Here is a 20,941-nt window from a genome sequence, read left to right as displayed (position 1 = left end):
TCCCCTCCTGGGGCAGGGGGGGACACCAGAGCCACCCCAGCGCCACCTTCAAAGCAGCTGTGACTCAGCCCGGGGTCCGCGGGCTCTTTGTGCGGCTCGGAGGAGGATGAGTCACGGGAGGAAGAGGCTCAGCTGGCAGGATCAGCTGATGGCCTCGCAAGTCAGCTCAGCTGGGCTGATTCACCACGGTGGAGGGTCCTACCCACAGCATCCCACCCACCCACCCAGCACTGTGCTGGGTGAACACCAGCAGTACGGGGCAGCTGAGCTGAGGCACGGGTATCAAGGCAACTGTGATGAAGATAAATGGGGAAAAAAAAAGCAAAAAGAAAAAAAGTCTTCCTGTTCTATTTAAAGATGAAGGGAAAATAGTTTTCTGTTAATAGTTCTCAGTGTACCCCAGTAGGATGTCTGGTGTCCTCTTTGTCCAGCAGCATGGTAAGTGCGGGTTTGGGAGGGCTTGCAGCAAGTTTCTTCTTTTCTTCAGTATAAAATATTGTGCATTAGAGGAAGAAAATGCTATCTATAAAACTTATTTTCTTTATAAGGATTTAGGATGAGGATGGCAGTCAGAACGCAGAGAAAACCAAGTAAAAAATAATATTTCTGGCAGCTGTTTTGAGGAAGATTCCTGGTTTTTAAATTTTTTTAATTTTACCTATTTGTCACTGTGCTTTCCATTTTCTTCAATGTGTTTAGTCCACACACTTCTCAGTTTTCTTTGCTCTTTCAGCTGGGTTTTGTTTTCCTTCCTATCCTCTAAATTACATCAGTTTGCTGCATCCCGTGGATGATGCAGCTCAGAGTCAATAATCCTCTCCTGGAGAAATTGCTTCTGATAGGCTGGAGACCCAGCTGAACTAAAGACACCTGCAGAGTGGTGTGTCTCCTCTGGGCTCATGGCTCCCTGTACAGGAGATGGGCTGTGACTCAGAAGGCAGCTCTCAGATGAGCTATCACCAATCAAAAATGCTTGCTTTTTTTTTTTTTTTTTTTCCTATTAATATTGAAGTAGACTTTCCTTTGCCTTTGTGTCAAGGTTGGTTGTTAAATGTGCTGTTTGGTGATGATGGGAAGCAGTCTCAGTCCTGTTGCCCTCCTGAACTGAAAACCAAGAGATTCTTACATGAAGGAAATGCAAGGACAGAGTGGAACCATTGAAAAATATCAGTATGCATACAACAGGTTGCAATCGTTGTGTAACATGGGATACAAAATGGCTTCTTATATATCTGCTACTAGTGGTAACTCTTGTCACCGATCTACCCAAAGAACCTTAAATAAAAACCATGTTATTGCAGAACAGACTGCAAAAGGGCACCTCTTTAAACCAAAATAGGCCAATTTGTCATCGTGATAAACATTCATGTTTGGTTGTGTGGACAGCAGATGTGCACCAACCCAAACTTTTTCATAGTAACAATATTAAAGATGGAAAAGAATGTTTTAGAAAACACGAATTTTAGCTGTTACTCAGGTTTGGGTTGAAGACTTTTGTGGTAGCCACAGAAGACCTTACAAAAGAATGTTGCAAGCACAACTGTTGGCTTTTTGAGTGAGGACAAAAGTTTAAAATACATGGCAGAGAATGAATAAAAACAAACTAAGAGTGGTCCTGCTGTCAAGGCCCATGGCAAATGCAGCACCTTGCTGGCACAGTGCTCTTGTCGGGTCTGGACATTCTTGTCCAAAGCTCAGAAAAATCAAGCAGCCTCTATTGAGTTCCTTGACCTTGGGAATAGGCAGGATGTAAAATAAGGAGGACATGGACAGCGATAACTTGTTTTGGAAAAATTATGCAAATTATGTTAAAATACGTGATTTAAAATATTAGTTCTGGCAGGGAGATTGTTGCAGTTTCGGTCAAGAGAAGCAAATATTGAATAAATTAAAAAGTCAGGAGCTGGCTCTATAACAATTGCTTTGTAAGCAAATGCTGGATTTGTGGTCAGTGTGAAATGTGCTGGGGAAGGGATCCAGCCCAGCAGCTTTATCAGGGTAGACATTGCCATCATCAAACCCCTCTGAAGGAATGGCTCAAATTTGCTCTTTTGTTGGCACTCGGCAACCTCACAAAGATTTACTCTTTTTTATCATTTTCTTTAGAGATTGGGGTTTTCCAAGAAGAGAGCCGTGGTTCATCTGTAAATGTAGGAGAAAAACTGAGCAGAGCCCCCTCCATGCCAGTCCAGCACCATCATGAGCAAGAGTTAACTTGTATTTTAAAATTAAAAGTCATGTCTAGTCCAAGAAGTACATTTTCTTTCTTTTGATTTTTTTTTTTTATTTTTAAAGCTAGAAATACCCATTTACTTGATACTTTCAAGGCAAAGTCTAGAGTATATAGTAATATTTCTTTTGTTATTTATCTGGTAAATCTGCAGTGCTATTATTCACTATGGCTTTGTCTCCACAGGAAAAAAGATACTACAGACTACTAGGAGGAGCTGGCAAAGAGAAAACAGTTTTTGGCAGTGCAAATGATCCTTAATAGCAAGGGAAAATTTATAAAATTTAAAAAATAAAAGATGGCCAGACAGTAGTAATTTCTTCTGTATGGAAGGGCGGTATTGTTTTGGTTTAAATTCTCCTCCCAGCTTCAACATTTCCAGAATGTTGAACAGTTTCTTTTATTTTCTTAAAACTAATGTTATTCCTGGTCTCCTACCTGGGTACCCAGTGGATGAGCTAAAAGGAGAGCTCTAAACAGTGAGGGTGACATATATCCTAGAAATGTGTGAAGTGCTTTTTGGGCATGCAAAATCATGATTTGGATCTGGATGCATGTTCTCCACAGCCTCAGAGGAGGCTGATCCATGTAAGTCATGTGATTCAGATGGATTAAGCTTCAGCCAAACAGTGGGCAGAAATTAAGGAAAGAGAAGCAGTAAGTACAGATTGGAATGGAAAAATAATAACTTCTGGTTTTAGATTTGTTTATTTAATTATCACATTGATTGATGAATCTGATAAAGTGGCATTTTGACATCTGTGCTTGCTTTTTCCCCCAAACTGAACATACCTGTCCCCTGCCTGCAGCTGCCAGGGAGTTCCAGGCCTTCTCCAGTAGCCAAAGCAATCAGAGCTTTCATTCCATCAAGATGAGCCAGGAAAAAGTGATTGGCCAAAACTTTGCTCTGGGGATGGCACAACACTTCTGAGGTCTGAACCTGACCCCAGACCTTCTCCATAATGACCCACTTCCATGATGAACTTTTTATTTAGAGGGCTTTGGAGATGAACCCAGGAATGCTTGTGGAGGGATACTGAGACACTGAGGTCCTCTGGTCCTTAAAACAGCTACAACAAAAGCAAATTAGACATTAAAGGTTTTACCTCTCTTTTCAAATTATTGAAATGACATTGGAGTGGGAGGCATTAGTCTTACACTGCTGAAGAACATTGAATTTGATTAGTCCCTACTCTGCTTTTTTTTTCTTTTTTTTTTTTTTTTTCTCAGAAAGTATCTATTTCTCTTGCAGAAACATTTTATTTGCAGTGTGCAATAGCAATGTGTTCTGTTCCCATTTTCAAATTTTCTATTATGGAGAACAACTCTGTTGCTTTTACTTGTCTGGATATTTAGCATTCACCTTCCCCTGTGATTTTTGCCACCTGAACATTTCTCATTTCTGTGTTTTTCAGCTGAACATTTCTCATTTTACACAGGCAGATAGTGATAGGACAAGGGGGAATGGTTTTAAACTAAAAGAGGAGAGATTTAGCTTAAATGTTAGGAAGAAATTCCTTATTCAGAGGGTGGTGAGGCAGAGGTTACCAAGAGAAGTCATGGAGGGGCTGGGGAGACACTGGCTTCTCCCAGCCTGATTGCACAGCCTGCTGTGAATCCCCAGGTGGATTTACCCTGTTCCTTCCCAAAAGGTCAAGGAGAGTGGGAATCAAGACAAAGCCAGCTTGGTGAGAGTCTGCTCTGTTTAACTGTGGGAAGATGTGGAGGAGAAAAGCTCGTCCATCACTGCTCTCAAGAGCAAAATATAATGATACAGAATTTCTTCTGGAGATATTGCTAAGCTGAGAACCAATCACTCACCCACAGTCTCTCCCTGCAGTTATTTTTCTTCGATTGAGTGCACAAAAAAAAAAAATTCTTTCTTTCTTGTCTAATGCAATTGCTTTACTTGCCATCCCTGTTCAGTCCTGTGCTCAGTGAATCTCTCAGGCTGTCAGGGCTGTGCTGAGAGTCCCCTCTTGCAGGTAAAGGGGCCCTGCTGGGTGGCACTGGAGATGAAGTCTCATATATAACCACAGGTTTGGAACAGGAGGGCTGGCTGGTGTTTTTCCAGGGTGACTTTGAGTAAAATGTCTATGTGCTTCCCATAATCTTCATAGGAGTAACTAAATGCAGAAGGACTGTAGGACAGTGGAAAACAAGAAATGTTTATGGAGTGGCTGGAAGCAAGGTAGGGGGTTTGCAGATGGGAAACTATCAGTGATATCTGAGTGCTGAAAAGTGGCAGATGGCAGAAGGCATTTTACAAAACACTTTACTGTCCTAATCACTCTCTTTGCAGTCTATTGGACTCCAGTCAGAGACACCTTTGGGGCATGGACTTAATATTCTAAAATAATAATACAAATTTAGAGATAGTAATAGTCCTGTCAGAAATCGTTACTACTTTCCTTTTGAGCTGTTAGGATGGAATATTTGACTGCCTTTCTGTTTGCTCCTGGAGTTATGTTTTTTTCCTGACAGTACATTATTTATTTTCTTTATTTTTCTTTTTCTATTTTACATTGTAAAAGACCTGACTGATTTCAATTCAGAATATCCCAGGCCTTGCAAGCTCTGCTGATGCCTGGGAGGACCAGCCTGCACCAGCCCCTGGCCCACTCGGTGCTCACACAAAGCTGTTGTTGAGTGCTTGTAACAACACCATGCTGTGCTGTTCTAGGACTGTTCTGGAGGTTGGTAAAATAACTCCGAGTTTCTGTGAGAGGAATGAAGAACTCTAAAGCACTTAAAAAAGTAAAGGAGGAGAGAATGAACATTTTCCTCATAACTAACGACCTCGGCATGGGGTCAGGAATTATTACTCATGGTTCACCCAGCCCACTCTTCCACAATATTTTTCCTTCTTTTTCCCCCTCTAAGTCTGAAAAGAGCTGGGTGTAGATGCGATTCTCATTTTAATGCTGAAGTTGCAGCACATGCTGTGTGATCCTGTGGTGGTGTCTGGGGGCGAGGGATTGAACTGCTTCTCTTCATGCCACAGAGCTGCCTTTGCTGCTGAGAGCGTGGGGAAAGAGCATGTCAGCTTTGGTAAAGGGGAGTACTGGGCCCCTTGTTATCCATGGATGTTTCCCTGTCTCCATCTTCTGTGCTGCTGGCCTCCTTTTACATTTTCCTTTGTCAGCTTTCCCAGTCCCTGTGGGATGTGCAGCACAGTGCCACACACAGGGCACATCCCAGGGGCTGTGTGGGAGGGCAGGGAACACATGTGAAGCCATGGATGAGCATTTAGTGCATCTGCACACAATTTCCAACTTCTCTGCTCTGGCTGCTGCAGCCCTGTTTCCGGGTTAAATATCTACGGGAACTGGGAAACAGCTCAGTATCCAAGAAAAATCCAATTGACTGTACAATAGCCTGGAAATTGTTCTTTGATCAAGTAGCACTTTTATATCACCATAAACAGTGGAGAAACACAAACTAGGTTACAGGATGGCTTTTTTTTTTTTTTTTCCATTGTTCTATTTAATTTGATAGCTTTTTCTTGGGTATGTGAGTGCTTCCTGCCTCTCTCTCCCTGAACGTGAAACACAGATGGTGCAGTTCTGCCTGTATTACACAGACAATAAAAGGTATTCAACTTTTTTTTTTTTTTAATTCATTTCAAGCAATAGAGAAGAAAAAACATCCTCAGAGTTTTTGAGACATCCTTTAGCCTAAGGCTTGTCCTGAAGAAGGGAAGGGCTGGACAGAGAAGATAAGCACCAGAGGAATGGTGCTAAATGGAGGTTACAGTGCAAAACACAGCTCAAGTTCCATTTTAGGCTTTCCCTTGGCTTTGTTGTGAGACCTCTGGAGAAACCAGACACTGGAGCAAGCAGCAAAAACTTTGAAATAATTGACTTAAACTAGGAGTGCTCCCTTGAAGAGGACAGTAGTGCCCTTGAGGGAGGGCACCCGAGCCATGAGCCCAAGAGTCCCCCTGGCTCTGGCTTTGGCAGTCCTTCCCCTCCTTTCAGAGCAGGTTCTCTCTGTTCAGACTCCAATATAAATTTCCTTTGCAGTATAAGCAATACAAAGCCATATTAAGGAAATTGAATAGAGCATTAGTCATTCCCTAAGCAAGAGGAGGAGAAAAGCAGAGTAAGGCATCACACCACGGTTTCTGTGCCATGCCAAGGCAGCCAAAGCCCAGACCTCCCTCACTGCTGCTCAGGGGCAGCAATATGTTCAGTACTGAGCATATTTCACAACATTGGTCTGTCAATAGTGTCAATTCATCCTGTTCTCTTAGTAATTCCTCTCACTCTTTTCCATGAGGGATTAATTGAAGAAATACAGTAATGCGATGGATTGTTCAAGGATTATCCAGGTTTTCCTATCAGCTGTATCAGGAAGCCATAATAACTGGAAAACTCAAGTTCAAGCTTCCAAGATTAACCCAAAGAATGTCACGTTTTGCCAAGTTCAGGAGCCTTGGCTTGTGTTTTATGTTTGGATTCACTGAGAGTTTCTGTGATAAAGGCCTGTGCAAACCAGCAACAAATGTTGACCCAAGCTGGAGTTTGAGGCTACATTTTGCTCATGTTCAAGGACTCTGGGGTCTCATTTCCAGGTGCAGGAGGTCAGTCACCATTCAGTTTTGACAGCATTCAGTTTTTAGAGATGTCCATGGCACTCCCCAGGCATGGTGTCTATGGGATGGGTCATGGGATGAGATGGGATCATGGTGCATCAGGATGGGTCAATGCTTTCCACAGCAATTTTCACCAAACATTTTGTTCTGCAGATTGGGAGAGTTAAGCATTATGGACATGAACCATCCTGTGCCAGCTGGCCAATATCTGGGAGAATGCTCCCAAACCCATTTAATTTATTAGCAGAGAGGTAGCCTGATAGAATTGATGGTTTTATTTCTGGGACTGAAGTGTCTTTCAAGATTTGGTCATTTGGAGGTGATGAATCTTTCCCTCAATAATGGCTTCTGGATTTGACCCAAAGTAAGTTAGTTCAGATGAGTCCAAAAGCCAAAAAAAAAAAAAAAAAAAAAAGCTCAGAGGGCCCCATACAAACCATAAGTTGTGTATGAGGAGTTATGAGACCACTTCTTTGTTGTCCTGTTTTTTTGGTGTTCCTGGGAATACTTTAGGTGAATACCATGGGAATAAAGGAAATATTTTTGTCAACAGAAAATCCTCAGATAGTCTCAAAAGGGTAACTCTGCTAATAAATCTGTTGAGGGTATGTTCTGCCTTGTGCAGAAACTTTGGACTGTTTTGTATAGTGCTTAAACTTGAATACTTCATGTTTTGCAACTCTAATCACCTTTGAGTGTTAACATATGTGAATTAGGGAAAGGATTAAAATTATTATTGGGAGTAAAATGTGTTCTTTCTGATGAAGCATAAAATTAGTTGTCTCCTGGGGAAAGCGCAGTTGAACTGTTGTTTACAGGGTTTTTTTTTTTTTAGAATTGGGGCATTGACTGCTTCAGTTCAGATTTAATTTTAAAAAAAAAGGAAAATATTTGTCATATGTTTGGGAGCACTGTGTGATGTTTTGTTTGCTGACAGGGATGTTCCTTGCTGCAAGATAACACCAAGTTATCCCAGGGTTTCCTTTCCACTGTTGCTTAACTTATAATGGATGAGCCTTTCCAGGTAGGGAATGGCTTCCCCTACGAGGGAAGATAAGAAACTGTATGATTCAAAAAATTGAATTTAAATAAGGCAGTTGTTGTCCAGGCAGTCTAGAGGAAAACAGGAACACACATAAACCAGGGGCATGAGAAGTAGGATCACAGGAACAGACTGGCTGTGCCCAAGGGAAATGCCAAGGCAGAGTAAGAAATCACTGTTTTAACCCTCCTGCCTCTGTTGTGTTTGTGTGGATAAATGAATTAATCTTTGTATGGAAGAGATTGTATGCTGTCACTCCATTTTCTGAAATTAGAAAATCCATAGGGAAGAGTCAAAGCCAGTAAATGATCCTGGAAGACGCCTGTTTCATTTAATTCAAATGACCTTCACATTAGATTTTTACCAGCTGGGCTATGACCACAGCAATCAATTGAAAGCTGAGTCACGGGTACTTGAATCACTCTATGAGTCATGTCTAACCCAAGATATTTGTATGAAGACCCCCGGGGTTCCTGAACAGATGTCTGGGGCAGGTGAGGTGCATTGTCCTTGTGAAGTGCTTCCATCCCTTGCTGCTGGATGAGATCTCAGACCAGGCAGGAACCCTTCAGGCAGCCACATCTTGTCATGGCAGGATGTGAAGCCACCCTGAAGCTGGTGGGCTTGGCAGTGTTAGATTTATGTTGGACTCGGTGATCCTGGAATTCCAGCCTAGGGGATTCTATGAGTGTACATCACTCTTTGCCCAAGCAGAGACAAAAATGGCAACAGGGCTAGGAGCAACCCTTGGGGCAAACTGCACTGAAGTCCAAAGACCACCAGTGTACAGGCACCTGTCCTTCCAAATTCTCTGACAATGGCACATTTTACAGCTGCTGCTCTCAGAAAGTTCCCAGCTGATCACAATTGTGATCTACAACAGTTCTGTTAATTCCTGCTTTTGGGTCTGTGCCATGGCTCAGTGGGCAGTGATTAGGTGTAGCCTGGCAAGAGTGTGTGCCAGCAGCATTAGTGGCTGCTGCTTGGCTACAGAAGGGAATGGAGAGTTCTCACAGTGGGGTTTGAAACTTTATACTAAAATTTAAGGTCTAGAAAATAAGTGGCTTGCAATTTTAATCCAAATAAATCCAAGCAGGTAATGTTTGTGTTGTAAAGATTGGTAGGGCTGAGCCCTCATCAGATGAATGTTTTAGGGATAGCTAGAAAAGATTCAGAGCCCAGAGGCTGATTAATTTACCATCCAGAGCAGAGACCATCACTTCTGTCAGTGGGTCTGTGAGCATCCTGCACTCAAAGGAATATGTAGGAATATGTCATTTTTGTCATATCTGGTTGGAGCTGCTGGGCATTTATATAACACTGCTGTAAGAGAGTGAAAAGTTGTTAGAGCCTGCTCAGAGGATTTATGGATGAGCCACAGGTCTTACAGCAATGAGGAACTGAACATCCTCATCATCCTCCAAATGCAGCATCGTGTCCCTTTCTGTTCATTTAGAAATCTTTTATGAGTTCAGGTGGTCACCTGAGGCCATGGGCTGCCATCTTGCCATGTGAGCCATTTCCTTTGGTGCTAGGTTTAATCTGCAGCACTCAGGAATTGGTGATTCACCACAAAGAGTTCAGTCAGTGCAAACCCAAGGCTCTTGCAAGGAGCAGCAGAGCAGCCCACTGGGCTATTCTGCTGTGTCAGCTCATTAAAACTCCGTGGAGGCACCTAAATCTGCTCCAAATAACCCCAAATCAACATTTTTCCCAGCTGAGTGAAGGGTGTTGGCTGGGCTTACAGCTTTGCTTCATGGGCACTGTCCTGTCTTCCAGTTCTTTATGTTTTTTTTAATCAAGAGTTAACCAGATTATTCAAAGGGTAGAGGAGACTTGCCAGGCATAACAGTCTTGGTTTAATTTCCTTCTGTGTAATCACTTCTGTACTCATTTTTCATTAAAAATTATTTCCATTTCATCTTCCTGAAAACAAATACATCTTTTTGATGACACAACAGGACAATTAAAACAACACTGCAAGGCCACAACGATGTCACATATGGGCTTCATGAGCTATTTGCAATGGAAACATCAGAGACAGCATTAGATTGGATTTCCAGGGGCTAAACTGCACTTCCAGGGCTTGGTATAGTTCCAGTTACAAGTTACTCTTTTCTGCTTGTTGTCAGAGCAGTCAGGTTTTAATTGCAGTTCCATGTCATGCAAAGCTGGACATTGTGTGTAACACTAAATAATGGAACTTAGCTCTACTTTCATAACTGAAGAAAAAAGTTCCTAGTTACAATGTCTGGCAAAGAAGCTTGAAATGTGACTCAGTATGGTGGCTCTGTGTGGATTGTGGGGAATGCAGATCTCACTTCTGAGAGGGTGAGCTGCTCTGCTCATCCCTATGAGAAACTGTTATGAGACTCAGAGAAAATGATGAGGACACCCTTGTCTGCATTTAAATGTCTTTTTGCTTTGATCCACCTCTGGTCTGTGCAGAGGTGGCTGCTGGGAGGAGTCAAGGCTTGCCAAGGGTTAGGCAGCATGCACCAAATTCCTGCTGAAGCTCTCAAAGTAGGCATGAAGAAGGCTGGAAGTCTGAACTGCCTCTGCTGTTAAAGTTGAAGTTGCCTCCTACACGGAGTGATTTAAGTCCTCACTCCTCCAGACTTCATCTGTGGAGTAAATAAGTGGTGTAGTTCAGCACACAGTGAAGAACAACATTGAATTTAATACTCCCAATACTTTCAAACAAGAAAAATTTCCACAGAAGTCACTCAAATTGAAATTAATTAGAAACAAAGATCTTAAAATACACTGATGACAGATTTAATTCAAGAGGGAGTTTCTGCAGTTCAGTTTACTGGAAGCCATGCAAATATACTGTGGTGTGGGATGTAGTTTCACAGTGAAGCAGCTTGAGACTCAGCTTTCTGGATGACCTGTCCTCACTGTTACTGATGTGCAGCTTCTTTCAGCCCTCTAACCAAAGTGCTTTCACTGGCTAAGTCTCTGTTCCCCAGGATAGGGACAAACACCTGCTTCCAACCTCCCAGTACCTACCTGATGGCCACAGCATCAGCAAAAGTAACTCCCTTGTGCAAAATGCCCTTCATCTCCCAAAGAAAGGCTGGTTTTTTTCCAGATCTGACTTTCACTCCTCTTTTCTTTCTTTTTCTCCAACTCTAGAAATCTCAGAGCTGCTCCAATCCCCATCACCTTACAGGAGACATTGAACTCTGCCTCCACCTGCAACAGGCTGGGGCATCTAGGAGCATCACAAGTGTAAAGATGGGAGAGAGCCTCTGGAAATGCTAAGGGATGTCCCTTTAGCAAAACCCAAAATTCACCTTTGGAGAAAGATGGAAATTATTAGATCCATTGGTTTTTGATCCTTGAGCTCTTGTATCTGGAGCTCAAATTTTGCAGTTTTGGGAAGAATGAGTTTTGCCCAGTCTCTAATAAGCTGGAGGTCTGACACCTTCAAGGCAGAGGTGGCAAAGACCATGTCCAGCTGAAATCACCTGGAAAACAGGTGACCACCTTCAAATCCACCCCTCACCACCATTCAGCAGAGGACACCAGCTCTTACACATCCAAAGCATTATGTCTTCTCTTGAAAACTGACTCTCCAGAAAATAAACCAGGCCATTCATCCCAACCTTCTGGCACTGCCTCCAAATGCAAATACCAGGTTGCACAGCCTGCTCTTCTCAGCATTGCATGCTCCAGACTGGGAGGCTTTTTGTGTGCAATGCCTCCTGCAGCTGGCATGTCCCCATTTTGTACTAGACAAACACTGACAGCTTTATTTCTTGTTTGTTCGGTCGCAAAGATCCTCAACATCCTGGTTTGAATTGAGTATTGTGGTTCTTCACTAGCAGAAATGTAAATAACAAAGAAATTTCATGTATTTTAATTACCTGAAGGCGTCTGTTTTAATCTGGTAAATCCTCTTATGTGATAAAAGTAATGTTGCTATGGGAACCCTATCTAACAGGAAAGGTAACACCAGTCTGCCTGTAAATAATTAGGAAACTGATGCAGTGAAATGATTTTTCAGTCATTTGGCACAGAACTGGCTTCACAGTGAAAGTTTTGACCTGTGTTTTGGTTTTATATGTATGAGTAAAAGAGGCAGAGATTTAACTGGGAAGATCCCATTCAGGCATCTTGGAAGGGTCAGCAAATGTTTCTTTCTCACATATATTCACCAAAACACAGCCCACCCCCACCAGCAGTGCATTTGCATATTGTGACACTCTCATCAGTGTTTATTAAGTGTTTTAACTCAGTAATGTGTGAAGTCCTCTCTGGAGTGAGACACTGAAATAATCCCTCAAAGGCAAATTCTCCCCAATAAATTCCTGGTGCTTCTCTGCACTGGTGCCCAGGAGCAGAACCAGCTCTGGGGGTCCCCTCTGTGTCCCCCAGCAGAGGTTGGTGTGGCACCAGCTCCTTCTGTGGTTTTGGCTGGAATGGGGAAGGATGTAGGAGTTGGGCATGGTCCTGTTTGTCTTTAAATCACCAAATCTCTTTGCTTTGTGCAGAGCCTCCAAGGACAGCAGTGCTGCCCACATGGATGAGCTCCTGCTGGTGGGGTCCTCAGGGGCATCCCCTGTCTCCATTGTCCCACCCCATGCTTAGCATTTGTGCCAGAGCTGTGCTGTAAAAGGGTTTATTCGTTTACCAAGAGGATGTGCTGATAAGAGCCCTGTGATAACAGGCAATAAAGCAATAATGGCAATATGGTTCAATATATTAGAAAATTTTTCATGCTATGAAATCCTTTTCTCTTTTCTTAGATTAAAAGGAATTGACTAACAGGATGTTTCTTATTTTACTTTATATTAGTACGTAAAATTCATATTCTTATGCCTTGAGGCCACTATTGAGACAGAAGCTCCCATTATAAATTTGAAAGAGATATGGAGTTGTTCTGAAGTCTAGGATGCAAAGAAAAAGGGGGAAGACGAAATCTACCATTCACTAAATACTTCTATATTAATTAAATTAATTACACACTAAAGAGAACTCATTGTTTGCCACATAAATGTAGGATGATCACTGAAAAAACTTGTAGACATTTTTTTCCACAAACTGAAGAACTGTACATCAATCTACTCCTCATCCACAGATTATTGTGAAGTGGTGGGTGACATTTGTGTCTCATTGCATATCAGTAATATGGTTTCCATGGATAATGCTTTCATGAGAAATTGTAAATTTTTGTCAGGCAGATACTTTTTGTCTGCAAAGAAAAACGCTTGTAAATATGCTGCATAAATACACCGTTTTTGCAAGTTATGATAATTCCAGGCAACACTGACAATATGCTGACATGGTTTGAATGGAATAATTTCCTTTAACACAGGGAGAAGTTCGTTATAGTTGAATAGGAAGGTTTGAACATATCCTAAAATCTTGGCTTCCAAGAGTGTGACATTCAGAGGTTTTTTTTAAAGACTTCCCAGTAGGAGCACCATGTGGACCAGTCTCAGGATAAGGTTTCAGTGATCTCATGGATTTTATTCAACATCACCAATTAGAAGATCATTTGGTAATAAATTGACTCTCAGAAATCATAATCAGGTTCATGGGAAATAATCCCACCCGCCCAGCAATTTCAGATTGAACCTGCCTCATTGCAAGAACATTAAGGAAAATTGGCTGCTATTTGGGCTGTGCAGGTAGTCTCCAAATGTTCGTGTCTGGGACAGTGATTTGGAGAGAAGGGGTGGGAGAGGAGAGGCAGCAACACTGGGAGGATCTGGGCATAGAAATATTGCCAACCATGTTTTGTACTGCAGTATTAGGTTAAATTAAAGTCGTGTTCCTGACATAGCTCCTGCCCAGCTAGATATGAATCATTAGTACAAAACCAATTTCCTAATTATCCTTCCATTGCAGGGTAATGCAATGAGTTTTGTAAAGCTGTAATTTTACCCTGGTTTATTTCCACGTCCTCTATTTTCCCTAGAGACGTGCTCTGTTCTCCACTGAGGTTATTTCTGACGTGATCTTGGGCAGGAAAGGTGGTGGCGTGAGGATGAATTCATCCCTCGTCAGCTGCTTTCCCAGACTCCCAGGGAAATTTTGCTGGGAATGTATAAACTTGTGCAGGTGCTGGATGGTCTCTAGCAAAACAAATCGTTTGTTTTAATGTTGAATTGATCTTCATGGCAAAGGATGGGAATATTTTTGTTGCTGACCTGCTGGATAATCTATTGGTATTTTTGGGTGGTTTATATAAAACAGGTGTAAAAAACAGCAGGGGACCATGCTATGAGGAGGTTCCTGAAAACTCTCTGTGTTAATAGACATTTCTGTCAGTACCTGTAGATATTTGAGAGGTGAATTAGTGGAATTTGTGAAAAAAGCTGAAGCAGGAAAGTGTTGAAGGAGGAAGTTCTATCATCCCTCACCTTCTGAAGGTGTGGGTGTTCCTGTCCTGCCCAAGGCTTCATCAGTTGGGTTCAAAAACTCAATCTCTCTGTAGAAACAGGGAGGGGGAACCTCAAATGTGAGTGATGTGGCATCACCAGTGTCTGTCAGTGAGAACTGCCAGCAGATAACCTGTCCCTTGGTCCAGGGAGGGAAAGAAACCATTGCCACCATCCCGGGAGGGGAAGGATGGGAGAGTCCCCAGCTCCACTTAGTGGGCAAAGCACAAACAACATGTAACAGCTCAGAAACCACAGCTGAAGCCAGCTGAACGTGTTTAATCCCTCCAGCTAAGCCATGAGTAGGAAAAGGCTTTCTTTGGCCTTGGAAGATGAGCCCTGGGCTCCTAGAGGAGAACCCATGGCAAGTGTCCCCATAGGAACTCATCTGGGTTTCTCTTGGAGTTACAGAGGGGTGGGGTGGATTGATCATGTTGCTGCTCAGTCAGAAATTATTTGTTAGCCATGGTCAGATTTTCTAATTTTTGTTATTCAAAGCTGCTGTGAAATGTGCCCCAAGGAGCACCAGGAAACATCTGAAGGGAAGGCTGGCAGCAAGGAGCAGCCTGCACAGCAGTGGCTCCTCTCCAAGGGGCAAGAAGGAGCTTTGTTGGTAGCTCTGGTTCTTCAGGCTGCAGGGGAGGCTGCAAAGGGATTTCCAGAAGGGTCACCAGAGGCAAGGGAAAAGAAAAACCAGGATTTTAGTGCAATCATCCTTTTTGCTGATATCTGCAAACATCTCAGTAGCTTTGTTGCTGGTTTTAGGGCAATTCATGAAATCATTTCCATTGGTTAGACATCTGCCCAAATCACTTGCTTCATTCTCTAGTGCTTCTGCTTTTGGCATTTCATCAAGAAAAGCCTTTTTAGGTTATATCTTAATTAAAAGCACCTCCCAGCCTGGCTGCAGCTCTCCCTGAAATGCAACAGCACTTCATGTGCTATTAGCCACCTCCTGACCCCATCCTCTCCTGGTGGCCAGGTCCATTTAAGATGACAAATTAACACAAATCATATAAATGCAGCACAATTTTAGGGGCCAGTTGCCATGGCACATTGTCCTGTGCTCCACAGGGATTTTGGGAGTGTTTCCTATACTCCCACAGGGATCTTTTTACTAAATAATCCCTTGAATCAGAAATAAAGACTCCTAGTCCCAGGATTTCAAGATTACTTGCAAACAGGATGGCTCTCACATCATATAAAGTTTCATCTAAACACGTTTTCTCTTCCTCCATGTCAGGACCTGTCACACATTGAAGGAGCAGGGAACTAGAAGTGTTTTAGCATCTGATTTCTTTTTTTCTTATTCATTTTTATGAAAAAGAGTTGCAGGGGAATCAGGACAAATGGAAATGGTCCCCTGTGCATTTGGAAAGGATGCAAAGAGAGAGCACTCTACTGTAGATATCCAATCTTTATATAGAGATGTATTTTTTTATTATTGGTTCTTGTAAAATTCAGGTTAAAGGCATTTCCAATCCACCACTGTTTACAAAAGTTGTTGAATTTATTTTTCCCATCCCTTCTGTTATCTCTGCTTCCCTCACTCTAGGAAGCTGATGAGCACTTAGGTAGCTGCACAGCAGATATTGGATCCTCCGTATAATTTTCAGCAGTTAATTAGCAGCTCTTCTTCTCACATTAAAAAAATGGCAAGCTTTAATTAGACTCACAAAGGGACCTGAAAAACTAGCTGGCAAGTAGCCCCTCTGTGCCTGGGTAGGTGAGGAACTTGCATTGAAGTGTGGCTGTGCTTGTAACCTCTGCAGTGCTCAGAGAAAACAATTTTATTAGAGAAAAACAAGAGAAAGAGATGGAGGAGGTTCTTATTCACCATCTGAAGTGTGTCTTCTCTACTTGGTGCCCCACACTGGCTGGAAATGTAGTTTTATATGTCATTATTCTGTACCCACTGTCAGGAAGCAGCTGCTGCTGCTCTTGCTTAGCTTTCCTTGCATGGGATGTAGCTCTTTGCCCTCTCCATCCCCCTTTGCTCATTTCAGTGTCTCTAGAAATACTGGCAGCTTCCAGGTTCCCTTTTCAGTGGTGTGGCTGAGAAATGCCTGCTTTGAACATCAGGAGTGAAACACCCAACTCCCTGTGCTCATGGGCCCCAATTAAAATGCAAAAGCTGGATAGTGTTGAGAGGGGATGGAATATAGAATCAGAGGAGTTTGGGTTGGCAGGAACCTCAAAGAACATCTCATTCCACCCCCTGCCATGGGCAGGGACACCTTCAAGCAGACCAGGCTGCTCAGAGCCCCATCCAACCTGAACACTCTCAGGAATGGGCTGTCCATGGGGAGTCTCTTAACAGCTGCATTATCAGTCTTCAGTTCTGTGCTGGTGCCAATAGCTACTGTAGACAGGGTTCTTTTGAGACTGGAAAAGATGTATTGACTTGGCAATCTAGGCACTGTGCTACAGCTCACAGTTAAAATAAATTATTACACTATTGTATCATTTAAGCAGTTAATGAATATAGCATTTTTGGATAATGCTGTTGCTATTATTTTCAGAGTCTCTCTAAGATACTCTTTGCTTGCATTAAATCCTTTCCTGACCTTAAACTGGCCAAGCCATTCTCAAGCCTGAGGCAATGAGAAGGGTGAAACACAGGTCTGGGTGTTTCATTGCCTGGTAAAGCAGGGGCATCTGGAGGTGCAGGGTCTGTGTTTGGGGTCTGCACACACTGGACGTTCTGTGATCCTGAAACATCTTCTGTGCTCAGGGCTTGTTTTGTGTTCTTCATCCTGCTGGAATTTACTTCATTTGCAGAAATTTAAAATAAATTCATCAGGGTAAGGCTTTTTCACTCTACTTTTTCACTCTACTTTTTCTGCCAGAGCAGATGATGGTGAAAAGGAGGGACAGCCTTGCCTTGAAATGGGCAGGGAACCTCATCTAGAAGGCGTGGGAACAAGAGACGGGATCACTGATGCTCCCTGAGCCACTCCAGCCTCCCAGGCTGGGCTCTGCTGCTGCCCCCCAGTCCCTGGGTGCTGGAGGGAAATTTACTTTTCCCTTTGGCTGTTTGGTGGCTGCTTCAGGCTGCAAAACCCATTTAGCTGCTGCACATCTGCCAGCGCTCTGCCTGAGAGAGGCCTTATTACATTAAGCTGCAGATCCGAGAGATTGCAGTCATATTTCTGTACTAAAAGATGCCTTGTCCCAAAATGCCCCTGGCGGCACGGGACCATGCCCACTATGCATATTTATGTCCTGCCCTAATTACCTTCCAGCCGAGCTTTTGCAGCCATGCATTGACGGCAAGGCTCCTTATTTTGGAAAGTAGAGTGAAGCTGCAGGGCAGGGAACGACCCCAGGAGCAGCCTAAATGCTTTTTTGTCTCTCTCCAAAATCAAAACCTATTTTTGGACCAGTCATTGAGAGGATTACAATTTTATTAGCTGAAATAGCCACAAACTGCAGCTACTCACCAAATGGCTGCAGCTTTTGACCTGTATTTTGGCCTCCTTCTCTAGGGGTTAGTGTTTGTAGCCCAGAACAGGCTGTGACCTTGTGTTTGCTGCCAACCAGGGTGATATGGGCACTGCTGTAAGGTACCTGCACAAAAAAAACCCCAAACCAAAACAAAAAAACCCTAACCAAAACAAAAAACCCACCAAACCCAAGAAGGATGCTATTTAAATGAGGAAGGGATAATTTTAGATAAATTTTAGCTGTTTTTCTCTGTTCTGTTCTCTCCAGATGCCAGCTATATTTAAGTATTAGTGGGAAGTGGGTACCAAACTCCTTATATTCCCCAAGGTTCCTTTCTCTTACTTTCATCTTCAAAATATCTCTGATATATACAAGAAGCTGGTGTATTGGAAACAAGAAAACCAAGTCATTTACGTCAGATTGCACAGCCAATGGGCCCCAGATCCTGCCCAGGAATCATTCCCCTCTAAACAATGCTGCAGGTCAAGGCTGGGCAGGGAAGGACCAGCAGCTGCTGCTGTTGGAGTGTGATCTGCCAAGTCCCCTCACCCTCCTTTCCATGTTATGCCCTGATTTTAATGCCACAGTGGAGCCAGATCATGCACAGGAAGGAAATCTTCAGCTTTCATCACTCAAGTCATGTGGTGCTGGGCTGTGTGGAATTTCCTAACACTATTTTATCAGCCATGTGCCACTGGGTTTACACTAAAAGAATTATTATTGCACACTACAGGCTCCCCTGGGATGCTGAGGCTGCCCAGGCTGGAGCAGGTCACTCACTGGGCAGGGTGGAAGTTCTGGCATAGCCCTTGCTTGCTTGATGCCACAATTTTCCTGCCCAGAAAAGTCAGCCTTCCTCTACCACAACCCTGTGGGATTTAGGGAGGGTCATTCTAAAATAAGTGGGGTTTGTTTTTATCTGTTTGTCCCAGTGAAATAGAATTTTAACAGCTTTGTGTGTAAACTCTGAGGTTCAGGATGGAGATGATCTGTTTCAGAGCTTCCTAGATCCATCCTGGAATTCAACATTTGATCTGTCTGCAGCCACAACTCTGCCCTCTACACCTGCAGGCCACTAAGTAAGATGTCCATCAGCAAATGGTGGTCACAGCCCCCAGGACCTGCCTTGGCCTGTGCACATACCTCTGTAGATAAAAATTCACCTGCAGCTTGCAAAGCACAGGGTTTAGCAGACATCCCCTGATGTTTAGGCTATTTATGGGGCTGCAGTTCTGTCCTCAGGCTGGGGCAAAGATTTTGTCAAATTGTACAGGGAGTTGGAAAGAGGGGGGAGGCTTTGGCTGCTCTACAGCCTGAGAAATTCTACAGTGACTCAGAGAGGGAAATTTTCTGCCTGAGGAAACTGGCAAGATGCTACAAGCCATGAAAAGGGACTTGTCACTGCAGACAAGAAAGGTGAAAGAGAGATTGATGCAGGAGCTGAAATATTCGTCTGGCACGAGAAGGCAGGAGACGTTTGACTCCTCCAAATATTAGATTGCACTCTGAGTGGTGCTTTGCAGTTAATGATCTGACCAGAAGCACACTTTGATGGAATAAATGCATGTAATTACAGACATCTCCTACTTTTCCTTCTGTTTTGGATGACAGTCTCTCCTCACACAATTCTCCAGCATAATTTGCTGTGCACATTAATTAATGCCTGGTATAGAATGGAAAAATGCAGAAGCTTGTCATGCAAACTTTCCTCAGAGGTGGAAGGTGGCAGACCTGCTGCCTGCACTGCAGGGCAGCTCTTCCAGCACCTTGGGCTGTGTGGGGACATCAGCCAGAGAAATCTCATTTTGAAACCTTTGATACCACCAGCAAGGGATGTTTTGGCATTTAGTGCTCAAACAATTTTAAAAAAAAGATTTAAAAGATTGGATATTTCAAGATGGAGAGATGCAGAGGAAAAGCCTTAAAGGAGAGTGGGGCTTTTTGTGTGTTTTGAGATGAGCTGGCTGTCAGGAGCATCCTGCAGGTCCCCACTCTCAGCAAGGAGAGCAGGCACCATGTCCTTCCCTGCCCAGAACTCTGAAATTGCTGCCACTTGCAGTTCCTTACTAGAAGAAACAGCATGGGAAGAGCTGAAAAGAAAAAAGAAAAAAAAAAAAAAGAGAAAGAAAGAAAAAGAAAAACCCAGCATGGTCATTAGGATGAACTGCTTAGGAGTTAGATAACCAGAAATGAGTTGCTAAGCAATGCTCAGGGAAAATGATTTGGAGAGGACGTCACGGCGTGTGATACCTAAGGAGGGAGAGATGTGTGTGTTTAGCAGAAATCATGCTCAGCTACCATGGCACAGCAGGCTGGGCACCAGGGCTGTTACAGAGAGCAAATGCAGCATTTTGCTCTATGGATTATTACTTTTATTATTTACTCCTTTATTGTTCCTTGTTGGGTTCTGGAACTTTCAGGGTCTGAGTTTGCAGAGGAGCTCATCTTGAGGATGCATCCTCAGCCTTCTGTCCTTGGATCTGCATGAATGTGTTTACTCCTCAGTTAAACAGATTTCCATCATTTTGAAAAGCCTGTCAAAACCATTTAGCTATGAAAAATCCCTAATAATTTTGGATATTTTCAGAAGGAGGGTGTATTTGCAGAACTAATTAGCTCCTGTCAACATATGTGTGTCTTTGCTTTCTCTGGTGTGGAAAACCATTCAACCCCAGCCCTGAGAGATGCTGGGCAGCATCAGGGCATGAAAGACTTGGAGGGGGATGAGATCTCTGCTGAGCAGTTCAAGGTTCCTTGGCAGCCCACGCTTGGCAGGGAAACTATTTAAGGATTTTGGTGTTCAGATACATCCCTCAGTATAGACCACGCTGTGAAATAGTTAATCAACAGTCGCCTCCACAGTAAAATCGAAACTCCTTTTTCTCCTAGCATTTATTTATTCATGGTATCTATTTACAACCCCTTGTCTCTTACCCAGGCTAGAGCTCTGAGTCGTAGCTAATGACTCAGAGCTGTGATATCACCGAGCTTGGCTGTTCTCCTCCTGCCATCCCCGTGTCTGCAGCCCGCCCTTAGTGCCTCTTCCCGACATAAACCCTGCCTGGAGCTGCACGAAACTCTGAGTCCCTGCAGCCTCACTGCTCCAGCACTCTGGGAAAGCCAGCCTGGCCCACGCTGTATCAAACAATCTGCAGCATCACTTGGGATGGCCCCAAGGAGCAGCTCCCCTGTGTGAGACCCTCCCTCCCATCGGCAGATTTCCCAGGGAACAA

At 43.3% G+C, this 20,941-nt stretch overlaps 1 long non-coding RNA gene across 3 annotated transcripts in view; it reads left to right on the top strand.

Moving 5' to 3' along the window:
• Positions 1-204: 204 nt before the first annotated feature.
• The window catches only part of LOC148222703 (uncharacterized), a 33,113-nt gene continuing 12,376 nt past the window's right edge, over positions 205-20,941 (top strand). For 2 of the 3 annotated variants that reach the window (XR_015805782.1, XR_015805783.1), the window contains exon 1: positions 237-438. This is a non-coding gene — a long non-coding RNA (uncharacterized LOC148222703). Of the gene's footprint in view, positions 439-20,941 lie in introns of all 3 variants that reach the window. The other variant, XR_015805781.1, reaches the window with a different exon arrangement.

Source organism: Sturnus vulgaris, chromosome 10 (genome assembly GCF_052056855.1).
Source record: "Sturnus vulgaris isolate bStuVul1 chromosome 10, bStuVul1.hap1, whole genome shotgun sequence".
NCBI classification, from domain to species: Eukaryota; Metazoa; Chordata; class Aves; order Passeriformes; family Sturnidae; genus Sturnus; species Sturnus vulgaris.
Note: the sequence above shows the minus strand (reverse complement) of the source record. Positions and strands in the feature narration are given on the sequence as shown.